The sequence below is a fragment of the Pleurodeles waltl genome, chromosome 12 (assembly GCF_031143425.1).
Source record: "Pleurodeles waltl isolate 20211129_DDA chromosome 12, aPleWal1.hap1.20221129, whole genome shotgun sequence".
Classification (NCBI taxonomy): domain Eukaryota; kingdom Metazoa; phylum Chordata; class Amphibia; order Caudata; family Salamandridae; genus Pleurodeles; species Pleurodeles waltl.
In genome coordinates, this window is record NC_090451.1 from 125,328,551 (window position 1) to 125,352,439 (window position 23,889).

Consider the following 23,889-nt stretch of genomic DNA (forward strand, 5'->3'; position numbering starts at 1 on the left):
TCACCAGGTTCTGTTACCCAGAATCCTTTGCAGACCTCAAAATTTGGCCAAAAAAACACTTTTTCCTCACATTTTGGTGACAGAAAGTTCTGGAATGTGAGAGAAGTCACAAATTTAACCTAGCTTTCCCCCAGGTCTCCAAATACAAATGGTACCTCAGCTGTGTGGGTAGGCCTAGTGCCCGCGACAGGAAATGCCCCAAAACACAATATGGACACATCACATTTTACTAAAGAAAACAGACCTGTTTTCTGCAAAGTGCTTAGCTGTGGGTTTTGGCCTCTAGCTCATCCAGCACATAAGAAAACCTAGCAAACCTGGACATTTATGAAAACTAGACACCTAGGGGAACCCAAGATGGGGTAACTTGTGGTGCTTTCACCAGGTTGTGTTACCCAGAATCCTTAGCAAACCTCAAAATTTGGCAAAAGAAAATACTTTTTCCTCGCATTTCAGTGCTGCAAAGTTCTTAAATCTGATGGGTGCCGCAAACTTCCTTCTAACAAGCGTTCCCCTGGTCTCCCGATAAAAATGGTACCTCACTTGTGTGGGTAGGCCTTGTGCCCGCAACAGGAAATGCCCCAAAACACTATGTGGAAACATCAGAATTATCAAATACAAAACTACCTGTTTTTGCCGGGGGTGGCACTTGCATTTTTGGTCCTGGGCTCTGCAGCCATCTAGGGAAACCTACCAAAGCCAAACATTTCTGAAAATTAGACACCCGAGGGAATCCAGGGAGATGTGATTGTGTGGATCCTCTAGTGTTTTCTGACCCAGAATCCTCAGCAAACCTCAAATTTAGCTAAATAAATGACATTTTTCCCACATTTCTGTGTGGGATCACTGCACTGCACACATTTCCTACCACCCAATGTTCCCCTTAGTCTCCCGGTAAAAATGATACCTCACTTGTGTAGGAGGGGCCAAGTGCCTGTGACAGGGAAGAGCCAAAATAATGTCAAAAATGAGGGGGAACCAAAGGGCAGATTAGAAAAAAACGTTTTTAGGCTGACAAGTGGGGCAGATTTTTTATCGGTATAAATGTGACAATGCTGGGTGGTAGGAATTTTGTGCGTTCCTGCAGATTCTAGAAGGTTCCATCACAAAAATGTGGGGGAAAATATGTGATTTCCAGCAAAGTTGGAGGTTTGCAGGGCATTGTGATACAAAAATGGTGTGGGGTGCATGTGAAGCACACCGCCCTGGACTCTCCCAGATGTTTAGTTTTCAGATGTGTATAGGTCTTGTGGATTTTTCTACATGGCAGTGTCCCAAAGTCCAAAAAGTGCAGCCCTCACCATTCCAAGTGGGACGATTTTGAGAGTTAGACAAGCTCTCATGACTCAAATGTAAAACCAAAACTCAGAATAATCAAATGTCATCTTGCTTGACGTGGGATAAGATGTTTTAGTGTGCATTGAAGAGCTGAAAGACTGTCACCCTATTCAGTTGGGGTAGGGTCATAACCATGTGTTACTGGTTGGTAGTCACCACCCCACAATTTCTTTTTTTGTTTTTTAATTCCCTGGCATCTAGTAGGCTTTCTGCCCCCCCGGGGAGTGGATTGGGGGTATTTGTCCCAACTACCTACTGGTGGGCAGAACAACGTTTGCCCCGTTTATATGGGGTGAGGGTATGGCCATACCGCCACCCTTTAAAAAACAAGCAAATCTTCCCTGGTCTCTGGTGGGCTTTCTGCCCCCATTGGGGGGCAGAAGGGCCTTCCAAAAATAGGCTGATCTGTCCACAAAGGGGGGGGGGGGCGGGCAGATATGGGCAACAGTAATGTGCCCCCATGGGGAGCGGCCCTTGCCCAAGGGGCTTCTCCCCTTATGAATATTTATATATAAAAAAAAGAAAACCTCCCTGGTGTCTAGTGGGCATTTCTGCTGCCCAATCGCTTCACGATTGGGCAGCAGAAATGCTGAGAGAGACATCAAAGGAAACGAAAGGCCTTTGATGCCTCTCTCGCCTCCTCCACTTGATCGGTGGAAAAATGCAAAAGCATTTCTCTTCCGATTTCCAGTGCGAAGGGCTCAGCCTCTGATGAGGTCAGAACACAATTGCGTGCTGTCGTCATCAGATGCTATGAAGGGGTCAGGGGGGAGGGGAGTATAAGAAGGGGAAGCAGTTCCCCTTCCATCCTTGCCCATGGGAGGGAGGTGCCAGGCCCTTGGGGGGAGCACTAGCGCTTCCCCCGAGGGCCTGTAGCTGGTTGAGGTGGTTCCGTCCCTGGTGCCTGAGCGCGATGGTAGCGGACGTAACCACCTCATCTTGTGGGGTTAAATGGGTGTCTTCAACTAGTAATGTGAAGACTAACCATCTCCCTGTCCCAGCTGTCTCAAATTTAAGGAGCTTAGTCCCGAATGCTTTCGAGTCATCATTGCCACTCCTTTAGTGTTCCCCACCTATTCAGAATACTCCATATCCTGAACCCAGCTAAATTTACTAAACAAAATCTATAATCTGAACGCTCCAAATGTGTTTCTTCTAACATAATTATATGCCCTCCTACCTTTTAAATTCTCTGCGACCAGACCTTGTTTACTTATAGATCTAAGCCCATACACATTCCAAGTTACTATTTTAATTTCCGTTGCCTCACCATTTGTTTTGTTTTTATCCCCTGACATTTACATATCTAAAAAAGGTATCTGCACCCTAACTCCTTTCTAGTTCCTATAATCTCTCCTAATCTCATTGTGTGCTCTGAGGGCCTTTTTTTCAATTTGTTACCCACATGCTCACTACCCAAAGTTCTCCCCTTTCCCCCCTTACTTGTGGAACCCTTTCCCCTTCTATCTTGGTATATTATTTGCCATTTTTCATTCAACCCTATACCTTAGAAAAGAAAAAAGAAAAAAATGAACGTAAAGTCATCTATGACAGCATCTATTATTAGATTTACAATTATGTATCTATTACCACAATTTTGCCTTACTAAACAGCCCTCATTTCCAGTAACAAGGCATCCACTTACCATGGTCTCTAAAATTGTACATTTTGTTTCTCCACATGATCTGAAATACTGCAGGAAACTTAATTTGTACGTTAGCACCCAGCTTCTGCAGCTCTTCCATCCTCAATTCCACTGTTGCTGTGCAGACCTCTTTCCTACGTCTGACCAAACCTTATACTTATTACCCTCATTTGTCAGGTCATTCGCTTTCAGGCTGAGAATCAAAATTATTTCCTTAACTGCACATGTCTGAAAGTTTACCAGGATTATCTGTGGCACTTTTAAATTTGAAGACAGCTTATACTTAAAGGGATCCCTGTGAATCTCTTTCTGTAGAGCAATATCTGGTCTATCATGCAGGAACTGCATCTTCAGAAAGTCTTCAGATTCCCTGACTCTGTCCCTAGTTTAAGATTATTTCACATAGAGTGGTCCTTCAACCTCTCAAAGTCACCCAATAGTGCTTTATTTTATGTTTATCCTTGGTACTGGTATGCAAAGCCAAACTCAGTTTCTCCAGATTTGGAGGTTCTTCCTGCCAACTCATCGAACTTCTTCTCTAATGTGTTACACTTGCCTTGGATCTCCTTTTGATTATTTTCAGAAATTCAAAACTTTTTCATCATATTTGCTCTAAGACTCAAAAGAATGTGCTCCAAAGATTTGTGAGTCTCATGGGGTTCAAGAGGCTCTTCTCCGCAGCCTTTCCGAGCCTGTGGTCCACATCCATCATCCACACCTACCCCCTCCAAATTGTGTGACTGACTGTCCAAGTTCCTGTTGTTTGCAGGCAAATCTAAATTGTCCATATGCTGCCTTCCCCTGCCACAAGGAGTAGTGCCAAACCTATTAGTTAGCGGCACAGATACAGTTAACATCTGGGATCCTGGAGTAGCATTCTGAGATTGGCCTTTTGAGGAGCCTGCAGGATCTGGAATGTCCGTAGCTGTCCAAAGTAGCAATTTGTTCACCTTCACCTGATCCATAATCCTAAAAGAGGAGTTAAGAGATGGGTTAGATCTTATAGTTGTTGCTGCACTCCTTGCAGTTATAGTATGGTATTGTTTTCCTCTGGTCAACACTTTTTTTGCTTGGCTGGACCTACTTTGGTAGCCGGTATCTCCAGCCTGCAAGTTTTGCCTAAGGGGCTGCTTGGTCTCCAAATAGGGCCAGATCGAAGTAAATACCTATTACTACCCTCCCCTCTAGTTAGGCTAACTGTTCTACTGGGACTAGCTATAGCAGTTTCTATCACAGGACAGATAAGGTTCCTACTGATTTCATTCTTTGATTTTATCACTAACAAACTTTGTGTGCATTTTGCAGGTCTCTGCACACTCTGATCGGCACACAGCTCCAACCCCATTACCCATCGAAAAAGCATGTTTTATTACCTCAGGAGGCCGGGACTGCACTTCAAATATGAACAACAAACCACCGTCCTTCTGCGTAGGTAAATGAGACCATCGCTGATCGCCACATTAGCCACTGTGCCCACCTGTTCTTCCTCCTTGCAAGGGGCCCACTTGCTACATGCTACTGATGACCCTGAAGCAAACACAGGTCCTGATTGCATGGGTGTGGAACAATGTAAGAGATGCAAAGGCCCACAGTGGCCTTTGATAACTACTGGGACCAGAGTGGGTGTCCGTGCCCCGAGATATCCACCAGCAGGTAAGCCATTTTTAGCACTCACTATAAAGAAGTTAAAAATAAAAGGCTAAAATGAGATTGTGGACTTATCCCCCGAAGGCAAGGGCAAGGCAGTGGTCAAGAAATACTCTGTGCTGCCTATCTCAGGATAATGGTACAAAGACATTCACCCAATGGAGTGCTCTCACAGTTGGGCCTAGCATGCTTTAAAAGGAAATATGAAAGATTTTAATTTAGTTGACATCTGGAAAAAGCATGAGGGAATGGGTAAAGGGTTTACTTTTTATAGTAAAAAGTATGAACATCATTCCAGAATTGATCATTTTTGTTTGGATCAGAACTTGAACGATTACGTTGTGCAAGTTACAAACTTCCCAGCCTTGCTATCTGATCACTCTTCAGTATTTTTAAAATTGGGTTTACCGGGCGGAGTTGGGGTTGTGTCTGAAAAGGTGGACACTGAATATGACACTACTCTTAGATGAAACCTTGACATTAGAGCTAGCAAATGAAACAGACAGGTTCTTCACCTCAAATGAGGGAACTGCTAGCCAGTCTATGGTATGAAACACATATAGGGCCTATATAAGGAAAATAATGATAAAATTATCAGTAGAATAGGGCAAAAGGAAATGTCTTGAAAGATAAGATCAGGAGGAAAGAAGCAGAATTACAAGATGCCTCAATAAATGATCCATCTAAATTGAGAGACCTGCGACGTGAATTAGGGGAAGACCAAGCTGTATACTAAGGCAACTTCGCAAAGTTAATCCTAGATAAATGGAAGGCAAGCATTTTAGGTATGGCGAGCATTATAGGTCTCTTTTAGCATGGAAATTAAAACTGATGGAACCAGAAAAACTATTATTACATTACTAGAATTTGCTAGTTTGGAAGTGTGGATTGTGCCTGTCTGTATCCAAGGAGATTCTAAATAGAGGAGCACCTCCCTTCCACGGGAGCTTGGGCTTGGAGATTGGCGCTCTACCTGCCAGGCAACCTTAGCCCTCCTCTCACACCTGCACTGGGCCTTTACGTTTGTAGAGGGAAACAACAGACAGCCACATCCAACTTGTGTGCCCAGCTTTTCCTGCACCCTAATACATCCCAGTGAGCAAGAATCCTAAAAGGATGGTAAGACCACAGGCTTTCTGTGTATTCTTGTTATTTGCAAAAAAGAGTTTTTCCCCTACCCGTGCCTGTTAACATCAGGTTCCCTTTGTTTCTGCAAGCTTGGTGCTTTTAATCTGCTATTTTTTACCTGTGACTGAATTTTCTCTCCTAATTTTTGACAAAGACTGCAAAAAACTCTACCCCCCCCCCTTTTTTTTTTTACAAAAGACTACATACACCTCAGTGGCTTAACAGCGTGTGTTTAGGAGACTGCTTAATCTGCTCTGTGATTTAAGCTGTGTTTGGAAAATATATGCACCACTTGTTTTAGCTTTAATAAAGCCATATATTTCAGTGTGGGACAAGCAGTATTTCAGTGGTTTCAAATTTGTCCCTTACCTGAAAAGTAGAATATGCTAGTTTGCTAGTATAGATTGTGCCTGCCTGTATCCAATGAGATTCTGAATAGAGGAGCACAGCTATCCTTCCTTTCACAGGGGCTTGGGCTTAAGGCAACTTGGACTCTACATAAGTTTCTATTGGGTGTTGCATTTGTTGTTGTGAATGGATGCTGGGGCTAGTATTTCTAGTGGCTTGACGGTTAGAGTTTGTGTTCTGATTGGCTTTAGGGCTAGTGTTTCCTACTGGAGTAATAGTCTATGGTTTGCCTTCTGATAGGTACTAGCGCTAGGGTTCCTATTGTTCTAAGAGTTTAAGATTACTTGTCTGATTGGCTGTTAGGGCTAGGGTTCTTATTGGTAGTAGGGCTAGGTTTCCTATTTGACTATGGGTCTAGGGTTACTGTTTTGATGGGCTGTCAGGGCTAGGCTTTTGATTAATTAATAGAGCCAGGTCTCCCATGGGCTCTTTAGTTTAGGGTTAGGAATCTGATTGGTTAGGGCTAGGGTTCCATTGGCCAATAGGGCTATTTAAGCCTAGGTGTCAGAGTGTCTCAGCCCGTGCATCAAGGCTAAAGGCGGAGAGGACATATACAGATGCCTGTTTGGGCCTGTACAGGACTGGTAGGGCCTAGGGCCAGAAATGCTGACCATTTGTCCATTTGTAAGGAACCAGCACAATCCCTCCACATCCTCCAGCATCCAATCACAATATCAGAAAAGGCCTCCAACTTATGCAACACAAAAAAAACTCATACAGATTTCCATACCTCTACAACAACCACAAAACCCCACATACCACACCTATACACATATTCACCACTACTACAACATTGACACCTTCATTCGACACAAAACACAACTCTGTCCATTGCTACTAACACATCCACACATCACCCACATAACACACAGCCACATTATACATAACTTTAATCTATCCAGACACATGCTCCCTATTCACACAACACTCCACCAATATCCTCTACTTGCTCCTAACAGACCCCTTTTTATCATGACAAACCCTATACTCAACATTCCAAAACACCATCCACCACCACCCTTCTCATCTTGTTACCAATTACACATAATCACACATTCCTTAGACTCCGCTCCACTACATATATTACCTCTACCAGTAATCAAATCAAACATATACAGTCTTAACTCTTGTCCACCCCTCTGACACACCTCATACACTCTTCTCCAAACACATCACTATCCCTGTACTCTTCAAATACCACTCACCAGCAGTAACTCACATACAAATCCTTCACAGAAAACCACTACATCAATATCTCCTCTCACTGCTCCACAAAAACAAAACAAACCACAAACATCACCACACCAAAATAACACAAACTTTCATACTACTTTTCATCACACCCACTCCCACACTCATGACTCCACAAAACATTCAAATCCTAACCAAACTTTACTCTAAAATTCTCACTCTTCATAAACATCTACCACATATACCCCAACACAACAACATTCACTCACTGATCCATTGCACAATTTAAAGCCTTAGACTGTGATCCACATGCTCCTACACCACCCCTAACCCATACTTCTTCCACCCTAAACAGACACAAACAAAACAAACAACATGCCACTCTTAACAATGTTACATCCTCCTGTCTGTTACACAACACAGCTCCTCTACAAAAAGCACAACACCCACCATGTCACTCTCAGTGACCAAGTCCAGTACCAACACACACAGACCCAATTAAATGCCTCCTAGCTCTGCTGGACGAGGAACACCATATAGAAAAACAACACTATTGTGACCCTTACAGTTATTATCACAACTAAAAACACACCTGCTACAAGGTCAAAATATGCTGCTCACCATTCTCCAAAACAAAATGACACCACCACCAAAACACAAGTTCTAAATTGCCTAATTATAAATGTTTGATCACTCACAAAAACAAGCATGACATCTACGACCTGCTCACTGATACACAACCTGACTTACTATTCATAACAGAATCATGGTTGGGAGATGTCATGGCCCCAGTGTTGCATGAAGCTGTTCCTCAATGATATCAATCCATCACACAAAACCGTGTAAGCAAAAGAGGAGGTGGAATAGCAATTATAGTCAAACAAGCAATAAATCTCAGCAAAACAGACAACATTTCCAATCAAGGTCGTAATTTGTAACTGCATCCTCCTTTACAGACCACCATCTAACAATTCAACATTACCAAACACAGTTTCAATGCTTATAATGTTATACTCCAACCTATGCATTCTTGGGGGCCTAAACATTTGGTTTGACAATCCCAACATGCCCCATTCAAAAACCACTGTCCTAGTCACATTGAACCTCCATCTGATTGTACACAATCCCACACACAATACTGGACATATGCTAGATGTCATTTTTGCAAAACTAGTTACCATTCAAAGCATCACACCAGCCACATGGTCATCATCACCCTATCCCAATGCACTTGCCCCTCTTCTTCTTAGCACTTCAATAAACACCCTTTGAAAAAATACAAGTATGGAGTATGTCAAATATTTTAAGTATGTATTCGTGTAACCAGGTTCAAACATTGCGATTCAACTGTACTGTAAGTTTCACATAGGAAAGACCTGTAGTTGGCTGCAGTGATCACACCAGGTGCGATAGTGGGGCACCAACATCTGCAAAATGAGTTGCCAAAGGGTGCAGTGAATGGGCATAGAAGTGGGAAATAACAGCATGCCAGTGCCAAAGATAATCCAAATAATGACAGTGAAATGTGAAGTAACACTGTCTTACCTGTGTGTCATTGGAAGTATTGTCGAATCACTGCAGTTCTGTTGTCTCAATCCTCATCCTCTGCCTCCTCATCCTCACTTTTCACAGGGTCCACTGCTGCCACTCGGCCATCTCCAGCCACCTCCTCCTGCAGAAAAGGCACATGGCATCTCAAGGCAAGGTTGTGCCACATACATCAGACCTTCTTGGGTGAGTAGCACAGGGATGCACCTGTTAGATGGAGGCACCAGAACCTGGCCTTCAGGAGGCCAAAGGGACGTTCGATAAACCTTCTTGTTCGCCCCTGTACCTCATTGTAACCTTCTTCTGCTCTTGTCCTGGGATTCCTCACAGGGGTCAGTAGCCATGATAGGTTTGGGTAACCAGAGTCACCTGCAAATATTGAGGGACAACATTTAGGCACACACTATCCTATATGACCCACACCATACCCATACACCAACATCTACTGGGTGGGAACCAGGGCTCAACTATTAGCCACACCTAGTGCCTCTGTAGTTGGGCCATCACATTTGGGATGCTGCTAATCCTCAGGATAAAGGCATTATGCACCAACCCAGGATACTTAAGGGGGAGACAAATGCAATATGTGTTCCATCAATTGCCTCAATGATGCTGGGGATATGTCCCATTGCATAGAAGTCAGCCTTCACTGTGGCCAAATACTCCACCTGCGGAAAAACAATGTAGCTGCACATGTGTTTAATCAGAGCAGAAAACACTCTGGTCAGCACTATTGAGAACATTGGCTGTGACATTCCTGCTGCAAAAGCCCACTGTCACTTGGAAACAGACAGTTACCAAGAAATGGAGCACAGGTAGGACTTGCTCAAGAGGAGGGATCCCAGTGGAGTGACGGATAGCAGATATCAGGTCAGGCTCCAATTGGGCACACAGCTCTGTGATTGTGGCCCTGTCAAGTCTATAGGTGAGGATAATGTGCCTCATCTCCATTGTTGTAAAGTCCACCAGGGGTCTGTACACAGAGGTATGTCTCCATCTCCTATTCATCCACTGCAGTTGCAGTCTGAGGGGCAAAAGAGTGAGGATCCGGTCACAAACTGAACATCGTAGCCACAACAGTACAATGCATGGTGTTAAATTATTATGTATAAGTGGTATTTGTCCTGAGTGTCCTATTTTTAATTGTGATGCAGTTATTATCCAGGCCCCCCTCCCCCCGAAATGGCGTCCCCCTGTCCTGTGTGGAGGGACTGGTGGAAGTGAGGTAATTCTGCTGATGTTTTGCACCATTGCGGGGGCGATCGGGAAGCACCTTGTAAATCTTCATTGGTTATTATTGGGCCCTATGGGTTACAGTGGCCAATGGTGATGTGCGCCATCAGTGACTGTATGCACCGCCACAGATGTGACTGCCATTTTCTATCTGATCACTCACTTGCTCCCTGACCTTCAACAGGAGAGGACCTACACTGCATGGGCTGCTGTGGCCTGTGTCTGGAACCCACCATGGCTTGTGCGACTGGAGAAAGGGCCTCTGCCCTCACCTCTGCGGAGTTGGAGCGACTGGTGGATGGGGTCCTACCCCAGTACGGACTGCTGTATGGGCATCCAGACCAACAGGTGAGTACACTGTGAGCACGATGCATGTGGCATGAATTCATGGAGTGGTGTGTGTGAAGGCCTTGTATGGGGGGTTAATGTCCCCTGGTGGTGTGCAGCTTGTGTGCTGCACCCTGTGTGTGTAAATGGCGATGTGAAGGGGTATGGTGGGCCATAACTGTGAGAGGCAGGATGGTCTGACTGATACCATTTCCTGTGTGTAATTCTCTGCAGGTTAGCCCCCATCAAAAGAAGGGTATATGGCGTGACATCGTCAAGGATGTGCGGACCCTGGAGGTCTATGGCAGGCGGAGCACCCACTGTCAGAAATGGTGGGAGGACCTGAGACACTGGGCACAGAAGACGCCGGAGGCCCAGCTGGAGATGGCCTCCCAACGAGGAAGGGGTGCCCGTCGAACCCTGACCCCCCTGATGGCCCACATACTAGTGGTGGCCTATCTAGAGCTGGATGGGTGCATGAGGGCATCACAGCACCCACAATGGGGTTAGTACATTGTTCATCATCACAACTTACGCATAGTAAGGGGGTACCCGGATGGGGGATGTGTGTCAAGGGGTGCCCCTAGGCCTGGCCTGACATTGCAGAGTAGGTCCCATGTTGGCACAGGGTTCTGAAGTTATAACCCTGCTACATAGCTTGTAGGCATCCACAACTTGTCAGGGCGGTGTGGGTCCCAGGTGTGCTGCATATGGCGGTATGTGCCCCTCCCCATGCGTTGGTGGCTAGCATTATTACTGGTAGTGCATTACATAGTGCATAGGCCTGTTCCCTGTGTGTGACGGTGATGTGTATGCCAACGGTGGTGTTGGTGCAGCCATTGACCAAGTGTATCCTTTGTCTCTTAACCCCTTTTTGTTTTGTCACCCTGTCCTTATGTGTATGAGCATCATCTGGCGGAGGAGCAGAGGCACCGGTGATGGAGGGAGCTGCATTCCACAGGACCCAGGAGGCAGAGTCCACCGACAGTAAGGGCACCAGTGGGGTAAAGGGTGAGGGGAGCACCATGGCGGAGACTGGAGGGGATAACTCCTCCGATGGATGCTCCCTGGTTGTGGCAGACACATCTATGACCACCCCAGCTACTGGTACAGCCGCCACCCCGTACCAGCACCGCCCTCCCAGCAGCCCCTCAGCGAGTTGCCCGTGCCCGCTTACCAAGGAGGGTGAAAATCTCCTTCTCCCCAGGCACGTCAGACCCTGTCCCATTGAGCCCTGCTGCCCTGACTGAAGAGGCTATTGACATCCTGAGATCCATCTCTGTAGGGCAGTCAACCATTGTGAATACCATCCAGGGGCTGGCAGCCCAAATGCAACAGACAAATGCATTCCTGGAGGGCATTCACACTGGCTTGGCGGCCCAATAGAAATCAATCCAGGCTCTGGCCTCCTCTCTGATGGCAGCCATTGTCCCTGATTCCACCCTCCCTCTCCAACTTCCTCTTCCCAATCCCATTCCCCTCAACCCCAACCAATCCCAAGCACACAGGCAGACGAGCATGCACACAGGACAACATACAAGAGTGGCACAGGCAAACACAAGCACCACACATCATCCCACAGGCACGCAAACAAACACCATCCAGATGCAGACATACCAACAGCCACAATTTCCACTGACTCCCCCTCCTCCACGTCCCTCCGTCTACACTCACACCTGCATGCATTACATCCTCATACACAACCGGCATCACCACCACACCTAGCAGAACACACATCTCACTGGCAGACACCTCCACAACAGCCATCCTCCATCTATTGGGGAGCTGTATAAATATATTAACTGTGCTTATCAAATGAATATCCAGTGCAATTCACATGTTTATGAGAAGGTCTTGAAACCCTATGTGGAAAGTCAACTTGTCAAATGATTACACGTAAAAGGCTGTTTTTAAAAATCTGGTGGCAACGGTAAGCTTAGGACAGCTATCTTTGGGTGTTGGTTTCCTCACTCCCCTTGTGAGGAACAACACTCTGGGAAAGAGATAGTGCGATGAGGACAAAACATACAGTTAAAAAATTATCTTTTCCCAGTACTAATAAATATTCTTAACCATTTACTTGACAGCTGCTGTGTCCCAGATGCTTGGAAACATGTGATGGTTAGGCTTTTACTAAAAAAAAACTCCTTAGACCCTACGTTGGCAGAACACCATAGGCCAAACTCCTTACTCGTAAGTGTTCGTATATTATTGGAGAAATTTGTCAATAAACACATCTCTTCATTCCTGGATTTTCATTGAACTCTACATCCCACTCAAACAGGTATTCAGCCAGGCAGTAGCATGGAAACAACACTACTTGCGGTCATCAAAGAACTGAAAAAATTCTAGACCACACCATTTCATCAGCACTTATACTGCTAGATTTAAGTGCAGCCTTTGGTACGGTATCCCATCCAATTTTAATTTGAAGACTAGAAGAGGCTGTAATTAAAGAATCTGCTCTCAAATGTTTTGCCTCCTTCTTGGAGAATAGAGCTTCCAGGTATGTGAAGGATCTTTTTTCTCTGCCTCTCATCCCTCAAAACAAGGGATCCCACATGGCTCATCCTTATACCCCACACATTTTAATCTTTACATCTTTCTGCTCTCAGAGATCATATGATTCCATGGATTCTTTATGGTGTCATACGCAGATTGTTATTTCACTTATGCCTGGCACAGCAGCAATATCTTGTCAACTTAATTCATACTTAAAGCAAGTCTCTCATTGGGTGTTCTCCAGCAGTCTAAATCTAAATGGAGACAAAACTGAAGTATTATTTGTTGACAGTAACCCTTCCATTTGGAAGGACATCTGCTGGCCTAATTCCTTCAGGGAACATCCATACCCTAAATTAGAAGTTAAAAGCCTGGGTGTTCTAATTGATTATAACTTCACTATGGAAGCAAGGCCACAAAAATAGCCGTTTCGGCCTGCTGGTAGCCCTTGGGAAAGTGCTCCGCTTCTCTTCATCCTCTTACAAAGAGTGGTGATACAAGTTCTGATTCTGTCATGCTTAGACTATGGGAATTCTCTATATTTGGGAAGCTCACAATCAGTAGCTCACTACTATTCTTCAGTTCAAGGTTTATTCACTTTTCATAGGATTCACAAAGTCAGTTGTGTAGGACACTCATTTTGTATCTGGTTCTTAAATTGTGGAACACTCTACTGGAAGCACTCAGTAAGATCAAGGGTCACTTAGTTTAAGGAAAGAGCTCAAGACATTTCTATTCATCTAACATGTAATCATGTTGAGCTTGGCAAGACCCAAAGCTCTGGGAGGCCTGCTGGGTAGACATGCACTTTAGGAGTGCAGAGAAAGGAATAGAATAGAATAGAATGAAACTCTCCCAGTTCCACCCACTCCTACTCACAGAAAGTCTTAATCTATTAAAACTTGAATATAAATGACAGAATAGTTGTGGCTAAAGAAGGAGTGAAATTACAGAGTCATTCATCAATGGAAGAGTTAAGTTTCAAAATCCACTTACTCTGGGAAAGGTATGGGAAGACCAAGTAATTTTGGGCCAGTTAAACAGGGGAAATCTAAATCCATCTGTAAGAAAAATATAAATTTAGGCAAGGATAGACGACTATCAAGGAGGAAGAACTTTGTCTTCTACCAGATCAGAAAAATTGGAGCTGCTTGAGTTTGCTGAAAAATGTTGCTTGCCCTGAAGAAGGTGGGTGACCAGCTGGTCCCGTAGCACTCTAACACAAGTCTGCACAACATTTGCATTGATATCATATTTTATTCGTCTCTTCTCTCTAAATGGATCTCGGACACTATGGATAGAGCTGCCCTACATAAGGAATGACGGACCTTGACTTGTGGAAGACATGTTTGTATCAAGCACACTAAAACTAATCAAATGGAGTCTAGTAATAATGTGATCTGGATATAAGAAAAAAGTTTAATTATTGTTTGTATTACTGAGATTAAATTAGGGTTAAATTCTTTTGGCGGGTCCTTTTGAAAAGCAAAATATTGATTTGATTGAAGTATGTATTTTTTAATTGGTGAGTTTGGGTGTGTGTTATGATGCCATGTATGATTGATGCATTTATTAGGGAGCATGATATTTAGATCCTACAGTTTGAGAAATATACCATGGATGATGTCACTAATCATAATTATGAGTGTAAGAGAATAATAAAAATGGATTTGGCAATAGGAAATGTTGTTTGATATGCAATTTTTATGACTGAAAGATAATATTAATTCTTGACCTTTTGCTCTTCTATTATATTGTGGGATTCTACTTAGTGGAAACAAATTGGAGGTGGGTTGTTTCTTTGTTCTAAGTTCAGTCCCTGTCCCGCTCCTCTAGCTATTGCTTTTCAGGGAACCCTTTTGGTATTCATTGTACAGATGAGCCTGTGCCTGAGCAAAAAGCCGACCGAGACCGAGAGCGTTCCCGTCTTCGTCGGTCAACAACTGCAGGAGCCCTGGCTGGGCCATCTGTCATGTTTTAATGGATTTATTGTACAGCCCTTAAAGAATTTCATTTCTTTCTTTTCTTCCCTCTTTTCATTGTTCTTGTCTTTTCTTTCCCTTACCTCTGTTTCCCTTCTTTGCACTCACTGGACTGAGGGCATGAGCCTCAAATGTGGGAATTGTGTTTGTTTTAAGTTTGAAGGTCGGGGAGATTATTATGTGAGAATGCGGTAATGTACGGACGTGAAAGAAAGTCCTTCCTGAATATTCATTATTGAAGCTTCCAGATATTATTTTTACGTTGAATGTAGCACCAACCCTGTTTAAAAGTCTGGTAATTATGCTTCTGACCTGTAAAGGTGCTGCTTGTTCTCCTTTCTCCTCATTTTGTACACTTGTGACGACTGTATCTGTCTCAGATTAATACACTCTAACCCCTAATTTAGCAGCAAGGCCTCAATTTGTTGTGCCGCCTGTAGCCATTATGGGAACTGGAAACTGGGAGTTAAAACATTTAACTCGAGCACCACATAAGGAAGCACGGCTTTGGAGGGATTTTTTGCACAGGCTGTTAGGGTTATCGCTAAAGAAATCTATTTAGTGGCGGCTACTCTGCTGTGGTGGAGGAGCGTCGCCCCAATCACCACAAGCAACAGAAGCTGCAAACCTTTCACAACAAAAGGATAATAAACTAAGTTTATTATCCTTTCAATGTAAAAAGGGGCAAGCCATGTGGGATGACAGGGATGAGGAGAGTGCACTGTGCACTCCCCTCAGTACTCATGTGTGTTTGGCCGGTGGTCTTGGGGTGGCCAAACACACATGCGCACTATGGTCTCTTAAGCCCGTCACTGTGATACCAGGATGGAGAGAGCAGGCACAGGCTCCCAATCTGCCTGGGATCACCCTGGCTGGGTGCTTTTAGCCAATCCTAACGCTGCTCTGAGCAATGTCAGGATTGGCCACAGGACAGGCTGGGAGCCTGTGCCTGCTGAGGAGACAAAGGAGTGGCGGTGTGCAGGTAAGTTTTTATTTTTTATTTTATTTCCAAATTTAATGTTTTTGTTAAATCCCCCCAGTGCGCCACCCCACCCCTTCAAAGCGCAGCGAGCCACGACTTGTTGTTATTGGGCCAGTTGCTTTCCTCTATGGAGGCTGGTGGTTTAGCCCTACTGACCTTGGATCGTCTGTCTACCTTTCCGGCGACAATTCCCACCGCTGCTGCAGTAGACTCAAAAGATAGAAGCAATTTCACTCATGTTTACCATCTGCTCCTGGTAGTCTGCCCTCTAGATGATAAGAGAAGAAACAAAAATCAGCAGAGCAAGCCCCCGAAAAACAACCTGATTCCTGTGAACTCCTTACCAGTTGAAGAACAACCTATATCCCCCTAGAAAGAAATGGATCTGAAACACTTGAAAATGAAAAATGGACCCAAAAACATGGCTGCTGGTGTGGTCGGTCAAAAACAACTGAGCAAAAGGAAGTACAGGAGTATTGTACTATAGAGACTGAAGCACCGGCTAGCACAGAATTACCTGGCGCTTCAAAGGAAACAACTGAAACTATTTCTTGAAGCCATGACTCAATATGGTTATGGAACTTCTTGCTGACTTACAATACCCTTATAATATACAACAGGAGGTACTTTAACCTTTATGCTACAGGCTGTTTGTTCATTTTATCTATGTAGGCTTATTTAAAGGGGCCAGAGCCAGCACGTTTTAATACAATGAGAATGTGATGTTTTGTTCTTCCTACATAATAATAAAATCCCAGTATTGGGAGCACATGTTGAAAAAAAGGAGGGTGGAAAAGGAATAAGGATGGAATGGAGAAGTGGAGAGACAGGGGCAAGAGGAGAGAGAAAGGGAGAATGGGAGAGGGAAAAGAACAAGAGAGGGAGAGAAGAGAAGAGAGAGTGTGGGAAAGGGAAAGAATTACTAAAATGGAAGAAAATGTGAGATGGATTCTGATCAGGAAAAATATAAAATAAAATAAAGGGTGAAGAGGGAAAAGTAAATGAGCTACTTGGTGTTAATTTTCATTACTCCAAGCCTTCTTACCACAACACTAAACTGAATGGGCCTCATTCCCTCCAGTGACAGAATTTTGCTGCCCCAGAAAAGTTAAACATCTTAAAACAAACCTACTAAATCATCAATCCTGCCGAAGGTGCCCTTGGTCACACCTCCAGCAGGTGAGAGGAAGTAAAGCCATCACATCCCCAAGCACATCCTGATAACGTTAACAAGCTTCACTCTCATCCCACCCATTACGCTGACAGAAAAAATGGCAGGAAGGATGGGATCTTTAGGACTGTTGCGAGTAGGACTTGGACTTGGGTGCAGAAGACTTAGACTCTGAGTAATGAATATTACCGGTAATTGAACAGGTCATTACTTTCTAGCCCTCTTTCTTCACTACAGTCCTAAACTGAATGAACTATTCCCAAGTGAAGGTGACTTGTCATAGTGTCAGAAGTCTAAATATTCCATGGTAGAAGTCTTAGTTTAATAGGCAATGGTTAAAGCGGTAACAATTATGCGTTAATAGGACCCAAAACATGAGATGCATTATCAGTTGAGTACCTTCCACCCACCTGCAAGTGATAACATGACATAAAAGTGTGAAGCTTCGTCAGTTAGCAGCGTTGTTGATGTCTCTTAAGAAAGCTCTGTTAAATGCTGTTCAAGAGTGGGCACGTCTCTCGTTGAATAACCTTGGACTGAGCTTGGAAATTGAAGCCCTTTTGGTTAGTAGGCCAGAGTATTTGTAATTTGCATCCATTTGTTTAGGATTGTGTAGAAAGGGGGGTTTCCTGTCCTGAAACCCCAAAAGTCACAAACATTTTTACTTTCTAGATAACAGCAGATCTCTCTATAACTAGATAAGGCTTGTCTCACCTCCAAAAAATATATCTGCTTTTTGAACTCAGAAGATGATTCAGGATAAAAGGAAGTAGAGACAAGATCTTGCGAGCAATGAAATACTTACTGAACTTGGGAAGAAAGAGAGAGGATGTGCAAAGGACTATTCTGTCTGGAAAAAAAACACTTAAATGGCTCTTTACACAGTAGAGCTCTGAATTCACTAACTCTGACCTGAACAGACGGCCACTAAAAAATTACCATTTTCTGAAAGGAATTTGAGGTTCATCATTTGAAGAGGTTCAAATGGAGGTTCCTGTAAGGCCTAAAAGACTAGAGTTAAGTTTTGAGAAGGAATAAGTTGTTTAACCACTTTTCAAAATTCTAGTATTCAAATCTTCTATGGGAGACACCTGATCACACCTGAAAGCTTTAATCGTGGTCTATTGTCTCTTCAAGGTTGAGACGGCTAACCCTAAAAGAAATACATGAAGAAAAAAAATCAAGTGTTAATCTTGTATTGCAAGAAGACTCTTGCTGTCACTTGTCCAGACACTATTTGTCAAAATGATTCCAGTGTCTTGTGTAAACTTTCACTGAAGTATGCACAAAAGTGATGGATGAAATGCATGAATTAATCTCAGCCACTGGTAGTTACTCAGGGCCAAATCCCAATTGATTGTTATTTTGTTCACCATGCCAACTGGGTTTGGACCCAGCCATATGCAATTTAGTATTGACCCTATTCAAATGGGAACAGTTCACCCAGAAGTGACAAACTAGTTTCTCTCCTAAACACAACAGGAGCAACCTTATTAGGTCTTATCAGTTGGATATAGTTTGATCCCAGTGAAATAGTGTGCACAGAATCCCAGGTTATCATTAAATCCCATGATCTGATGTATATATGAGAAAAAAACTTTGGGAAATTAGACTTGGCCACTTCGTTACATTCTTTATAAGTAGTTTGCGAATTGTATTGTCTAGCAAATGCATTTGTCTTTGAATGTGCTTTTGAAAGAAGTCCTCTTTATGGTCATCCAAAGAATAATCTGAGAAAGAAATGCTTCTTCAGACATGTTAAGATATTTCTTACAAATCATCGGCGGAATATAGCTCCCCTGTTATCTTCTTCTTCATCATAGGTTCTGGCTCTTGCAGGACTTTTTGCTTTGGTGCAATATTTCTGGTATTAATGGCAGTTGCCACAGCATTATTATTTTCTGAATAATGTTTAGCGGAAAAAAATAAGGACTAAGCTGTGATTCAGCATCCACAGACTCCTCTGAAGAATCATAGGAAGATTCATGTGTCACAACATGTATGTTTACACTTGCAGTGGTGCAGAGAGAACTCCAGGTCTTTTGTACATCCAAACCCAAAGGTCCTTAAAAGGCACCATTTCATGCTTGGGATTTTATTTCAGTCTGAAGCATAGCCACTATATCCCTCAAACAAGCTAAAATCTAACAAGTAATTCTCCAAAGGGTGATAAAGCAAGACTTTTGTAACCTGTTGCTGGAAACATCAGCAAACCTCCGTATGGACAGCATAACAAAAATAAACAGCAAGTGATTGAGATGATATGGTTTTACTTTCTGTTTTCCATTATTGTTGGAACCATTTTCAGATTAAGGGTGCTGTCATCAGTGTTACATTACTGACGTCACAGGGAATGTGAAAACTCCAAGCGTCACACAAAGAACAAGCATAGCAAATAAGCCATCTCTGTTTTGCATGAGAGTGGTAAAGGTGTAGTATGTACACCATGTGGTATGTTTTGGAGCACACTGTGACAAATATGATTCCAAAGCATGGTGTGCTATCGAAATGTCATTTACAAAGAGGACATTTTCTATTGAAATGGGCACTAAATTTGCACGGACATGCAGTTTTTCTGTTTACTATATTGAGCACAATCAGTGGATAATGGCCCCCATTACGAACAAGGCGGTCCGTTCTGCTACACCGGCGGTAGAAACCGCCAACAGAGGAGCGCTCCGGACCGCCAAATAATGATCCAAAGGAAACACATGTATCCCGCGAACCACCCACCACCAGGAGAGGAGTCCCACCGAGGCCGGCAGAGTCTGCCCACAGGCCATCGGAAAGGCCCAACCCGCCCATCAAATGATGAACCACCATTCCAGCGCCAGTTCTGGGGCGGGAACCACCTCCACACAAAGGCAGGCGGAAATGAACAAAATATAAGAAACCATGTACCGGAGTCCCACAGAATGTTCAGCGGCAGCCATTGATAGAGAGCTGCAGATCATGCCAACCCTGCTCAGTGCCATATACCTACACGACCGAGACCAATGACGAAGAAGACGACGGTAAGTACCGCAACCTACGACACAAGGGAGGAAAGGGCACAGTTACGTACCCACCCACTCCACCCATCAGGCAACGCCCCCCCAACCCTTCCCAGCAGCACAAGTCATACACCCCACACCAAGAGGTGCTTCCCCGACCGAAGGCTAATGTAACTTGACGATAGTATATACAAAAGCCCCACACCCATTAAAATTCAAAACAAACACCAGGGTGTAACTGCGTGCAGCCCAAACACAGGCCACACAGAAACTTTAATAAGAAGCTCACTGAGCCAAACAGTGCAAACGGGGCCAATGGCCAGTCCATAAAATCCCAATTGTAATGGGCCATAACGGGCCACACCTTACTCCCACAAGTGCTGGGTGCTCCACAGAGTGGAGCACTATATGGGGATCCAGGTACCTCACGGAAGGGGGTCAAGGGGGGGTGGGGGTGGGGATGTTCGACGGGGGTGGGCCTTGGACTTTCTTGTGGAGGGGGTGTGAGCTTCTCCTTTGAAGGGGTGGGGCTGTTTGGCTAGGGTGGAGCTGGTGGCCTAGGCTCTGACCGGGCCTTCTTCTTCTCTGGGGAAGGGGCACAGGAATGTGAAGGGTGGACCGGGGTGGGCTGTGATGTGGAAGGAGCGGTAAGGGCAAGGAGGTGGGCACGTTTGGGGACAAGATGGAGTGGGCCAGTGGGTTGGAAGAGGTCTGCACGGGAAAGGAAAAGTTTCCTGGGAGCAATTGGGGTGGGCGTGGTTGAGGGCGTGGTAGTGGAGGCAAAGGGAGTGGATGTATGGGGTGTAGGGGTGCGTGTAGTGGGTGCAGGTGACTGCTCAGTATGCTGTCATGTGGTGGATGTCTGATGGGTGGGTATCTTGGTGTGTTTGTGTGTCTTGGGAGGTGGGGGGTGGACACAGTGGGAGAAGACAGACAGCTAGTGTGGATGTATGTTGGGTGGGTATCTGCAAGTCTGGTAAGTGTGCTGCATGTGTCAACTACAGCAGAGGTGGTGAGTGCAGGTGTGTTGTATGGGGTGCATGTATGGCTGTCTGCTATTGTCAGTGGGTGCAGGAAGAGGAGCAGTAACAGTGAGGGAAGGTGCAGTGCATGAGGGGGTGGATGTAGAGGGGACACACAGGGAGGCAGAAGAGGTGAGCACATTGGGAGAAGTGGACGTTGTTGTGTGTGTAGGTGTCTGTTGGCTGTGTGAATGCTTGTGGTGGGAGGTGTGGTGCTTGTGTTTTGAAGTGTGCTTCTTGTGTGTTGATGTGCCTGTCACCGGGTCTGATTGTGTGCTTTGGACGGGTGAAGGGAGTGGGGTGCTGGAAGGGGTAGAGGAGGTTGGAGGGGGGACGGAATGGCCAGGGAAACTGGCTGCCATCCGAGAGGAGGCCAGAGCCTGAAAAGATCTCTGTAGGGCAGACACAGCACAGTGAATGCCATCCAGATAGGCATTGGTCTGCTGCACCTCTGATGCTAGCCCCTGGATGGCATTGACGATGGTTGTCTGCCCTATGGAGCTGGTTCTCAGGAGGTCAATAGCCTCTTCTGTGAGGGCAGCAGGGCTGACTGGGGCAAGGGAGGAGGTGCCTGGGGTGAAGGAGACGGCCACCTTTCTGGGTGGAGGGGCACGGGCAACTCGGTGGGGAGCAGAAGGGAGGGCGGTGATGGTATGGGGGTGGCAGAAGATCTCACGGTAGTGGTATGTGTGCACAAGGGTCCGCCACCGCTGGGGGACCCCCATAGGAGGAGGTCTCAGAATCACTAACTCCTGTGGTAGTAGCCTCCCTGGTGGAAGTCCCCTTGCCCTCCCACCCACTGGTCCCCTGGGCGGCCGTTGTCTCTGCCTCGGAGGATCGATGGGCCACTGCCACCCCACTTGCCGGTGCCGCAACTCCCTTGCCTGATGTTGATGCTGTATGAAACCAACACAAGAGAACAGGGATGGGGAGACAAAACAGGAGAGATACTTGTAAATAGCTGAATGCAGATACAGAATGGCCAGACATACACCCACCCAGCAAACACACCCAACAGGCAGCACCGTACACTATGCCCATGGCCATGCCCCTGACTACTGTCCAGAATAATGCTCTACACCCATCCCCTGAAATACTTTTGGAGCTGAGGTAGGTGAAACCTGACAGGGACACCCCTACACCCTTTGGGGAACATACAGTAGATGGACACCAGTCAAATTCCCTGCTCTAAGAAGCATGAGCCCTATTGCACACCCAGTCATCCTTCCAGACTGAAGTATGGTCAATGAGTACTCACCCCCTTGTGACTGCTGTGCAGCCACCGCCATGATCCATCACATGAGGGGGGTCAGTGCCTGACGGGCACCCCTTCCACATTGGGAGGACTTCCCCAGCTGGGCCTCTTTGATCTTTTGCACCTAGCGCCGCAGGTCCTCCCACCTCTTTCGACAGTGGGTGCTCTGCCGGTTGTAGAACCCCAGGGTCCGCACCTCCTTGGCGATGGCATGCCAATGTGCCCTCATCTGGTGGGTGCTGACCTAGAAGGGCGACACACAAATGGAACACAGAGGTCAGACACTTGCACGATAGGAACAGCTGGCAAATTGTCCAACTATGGACTGACAGTACTTTCAGACATACAGGACAGTCGCACGCAGCATTCCATGCACCATGGCCCATGCAGGCTCAGAGGAGCACACCTATGTCCAATCCACACCATCTATTACACACACAGTGCCCTCCAAACCCAGACTCACCTGGACCTCTGGCCGTCGGTACAGTTTGCCTTACAGGGGTAGGACCCACCCACTAGCTTCTCCAGTTCTTCCTGGGTGAAGGCCGGGGCTCTTTCACCTGCACCACGTGGCACATGCATAGCCAGAGGCAGGCCACAGAAGTACATAGAGTGGAGTACCTGTCCGCACGTGATCAGGGAGTCAAGTGATCAAACGATGACAAACGCACGTACGTTCCGCGGCGGTATGGACCGTCACCGCTGGCGGCGATCATGATACGCCAGGATTCCCCTTTGGCATCCATGTTAGCCAATGAGGGTGCGAACAGTGGTCAACACCGACTTACGCTGTGACGTCAACCGCTAGCTGTATGAGGTCACTTCCACAATGAAGGGGCAAATCTACAGTGGGCAGACATTTTGCCATAACCTTCGCATCGTGAATTTCCTACTACTCACAATGCAAAGCCTACTAGCCACATGAAGCACCTAGGCCTCTATCCATTCCGTATAGTAGCACACATGAATTACTCTGTTCCCTCCAAGTGATGTACATGTATATCTGTCAGGTAGCAGTTATTGTAGGGACACTACAATGAACAATGCAGTGCAGAAATGTTGAGAAGTGAGCCTATATATGTGTCTTCATCATTCCTTTTTGTAACTCCTCGTAGGTACCGACCCTTATGGCGAGGAAGGGCACCATCGGTGTACAGACCACTTGTGGATATGGGGACCATGGTGGAGCGACAGATCATAATCATCTACAGACTCACACGTACAACTATTCAGGACCTTTGTGCATTACTGGATCCTGCGCTAACTCCGGGAAATCGTAATCAGCATGCCATTCCAAATGAGGTGCAGGTGCTCTCCGCACTCCATTTCCTGGCCACAGGCTCATTTCAAGTGACAGTGGGCCTGGGTGCTGGTTTCTCACAGCCAATGTTCAGCCAGGTACTGACAAGATTTCTGAATACATTTGTACAACATCTGCAAACCTATATGCGGTTTCCCCAAAGTACTGTCCTCCCTGCCACCAAGTTTGACTTCTATGCCTTTGCAAACGTTCCCCA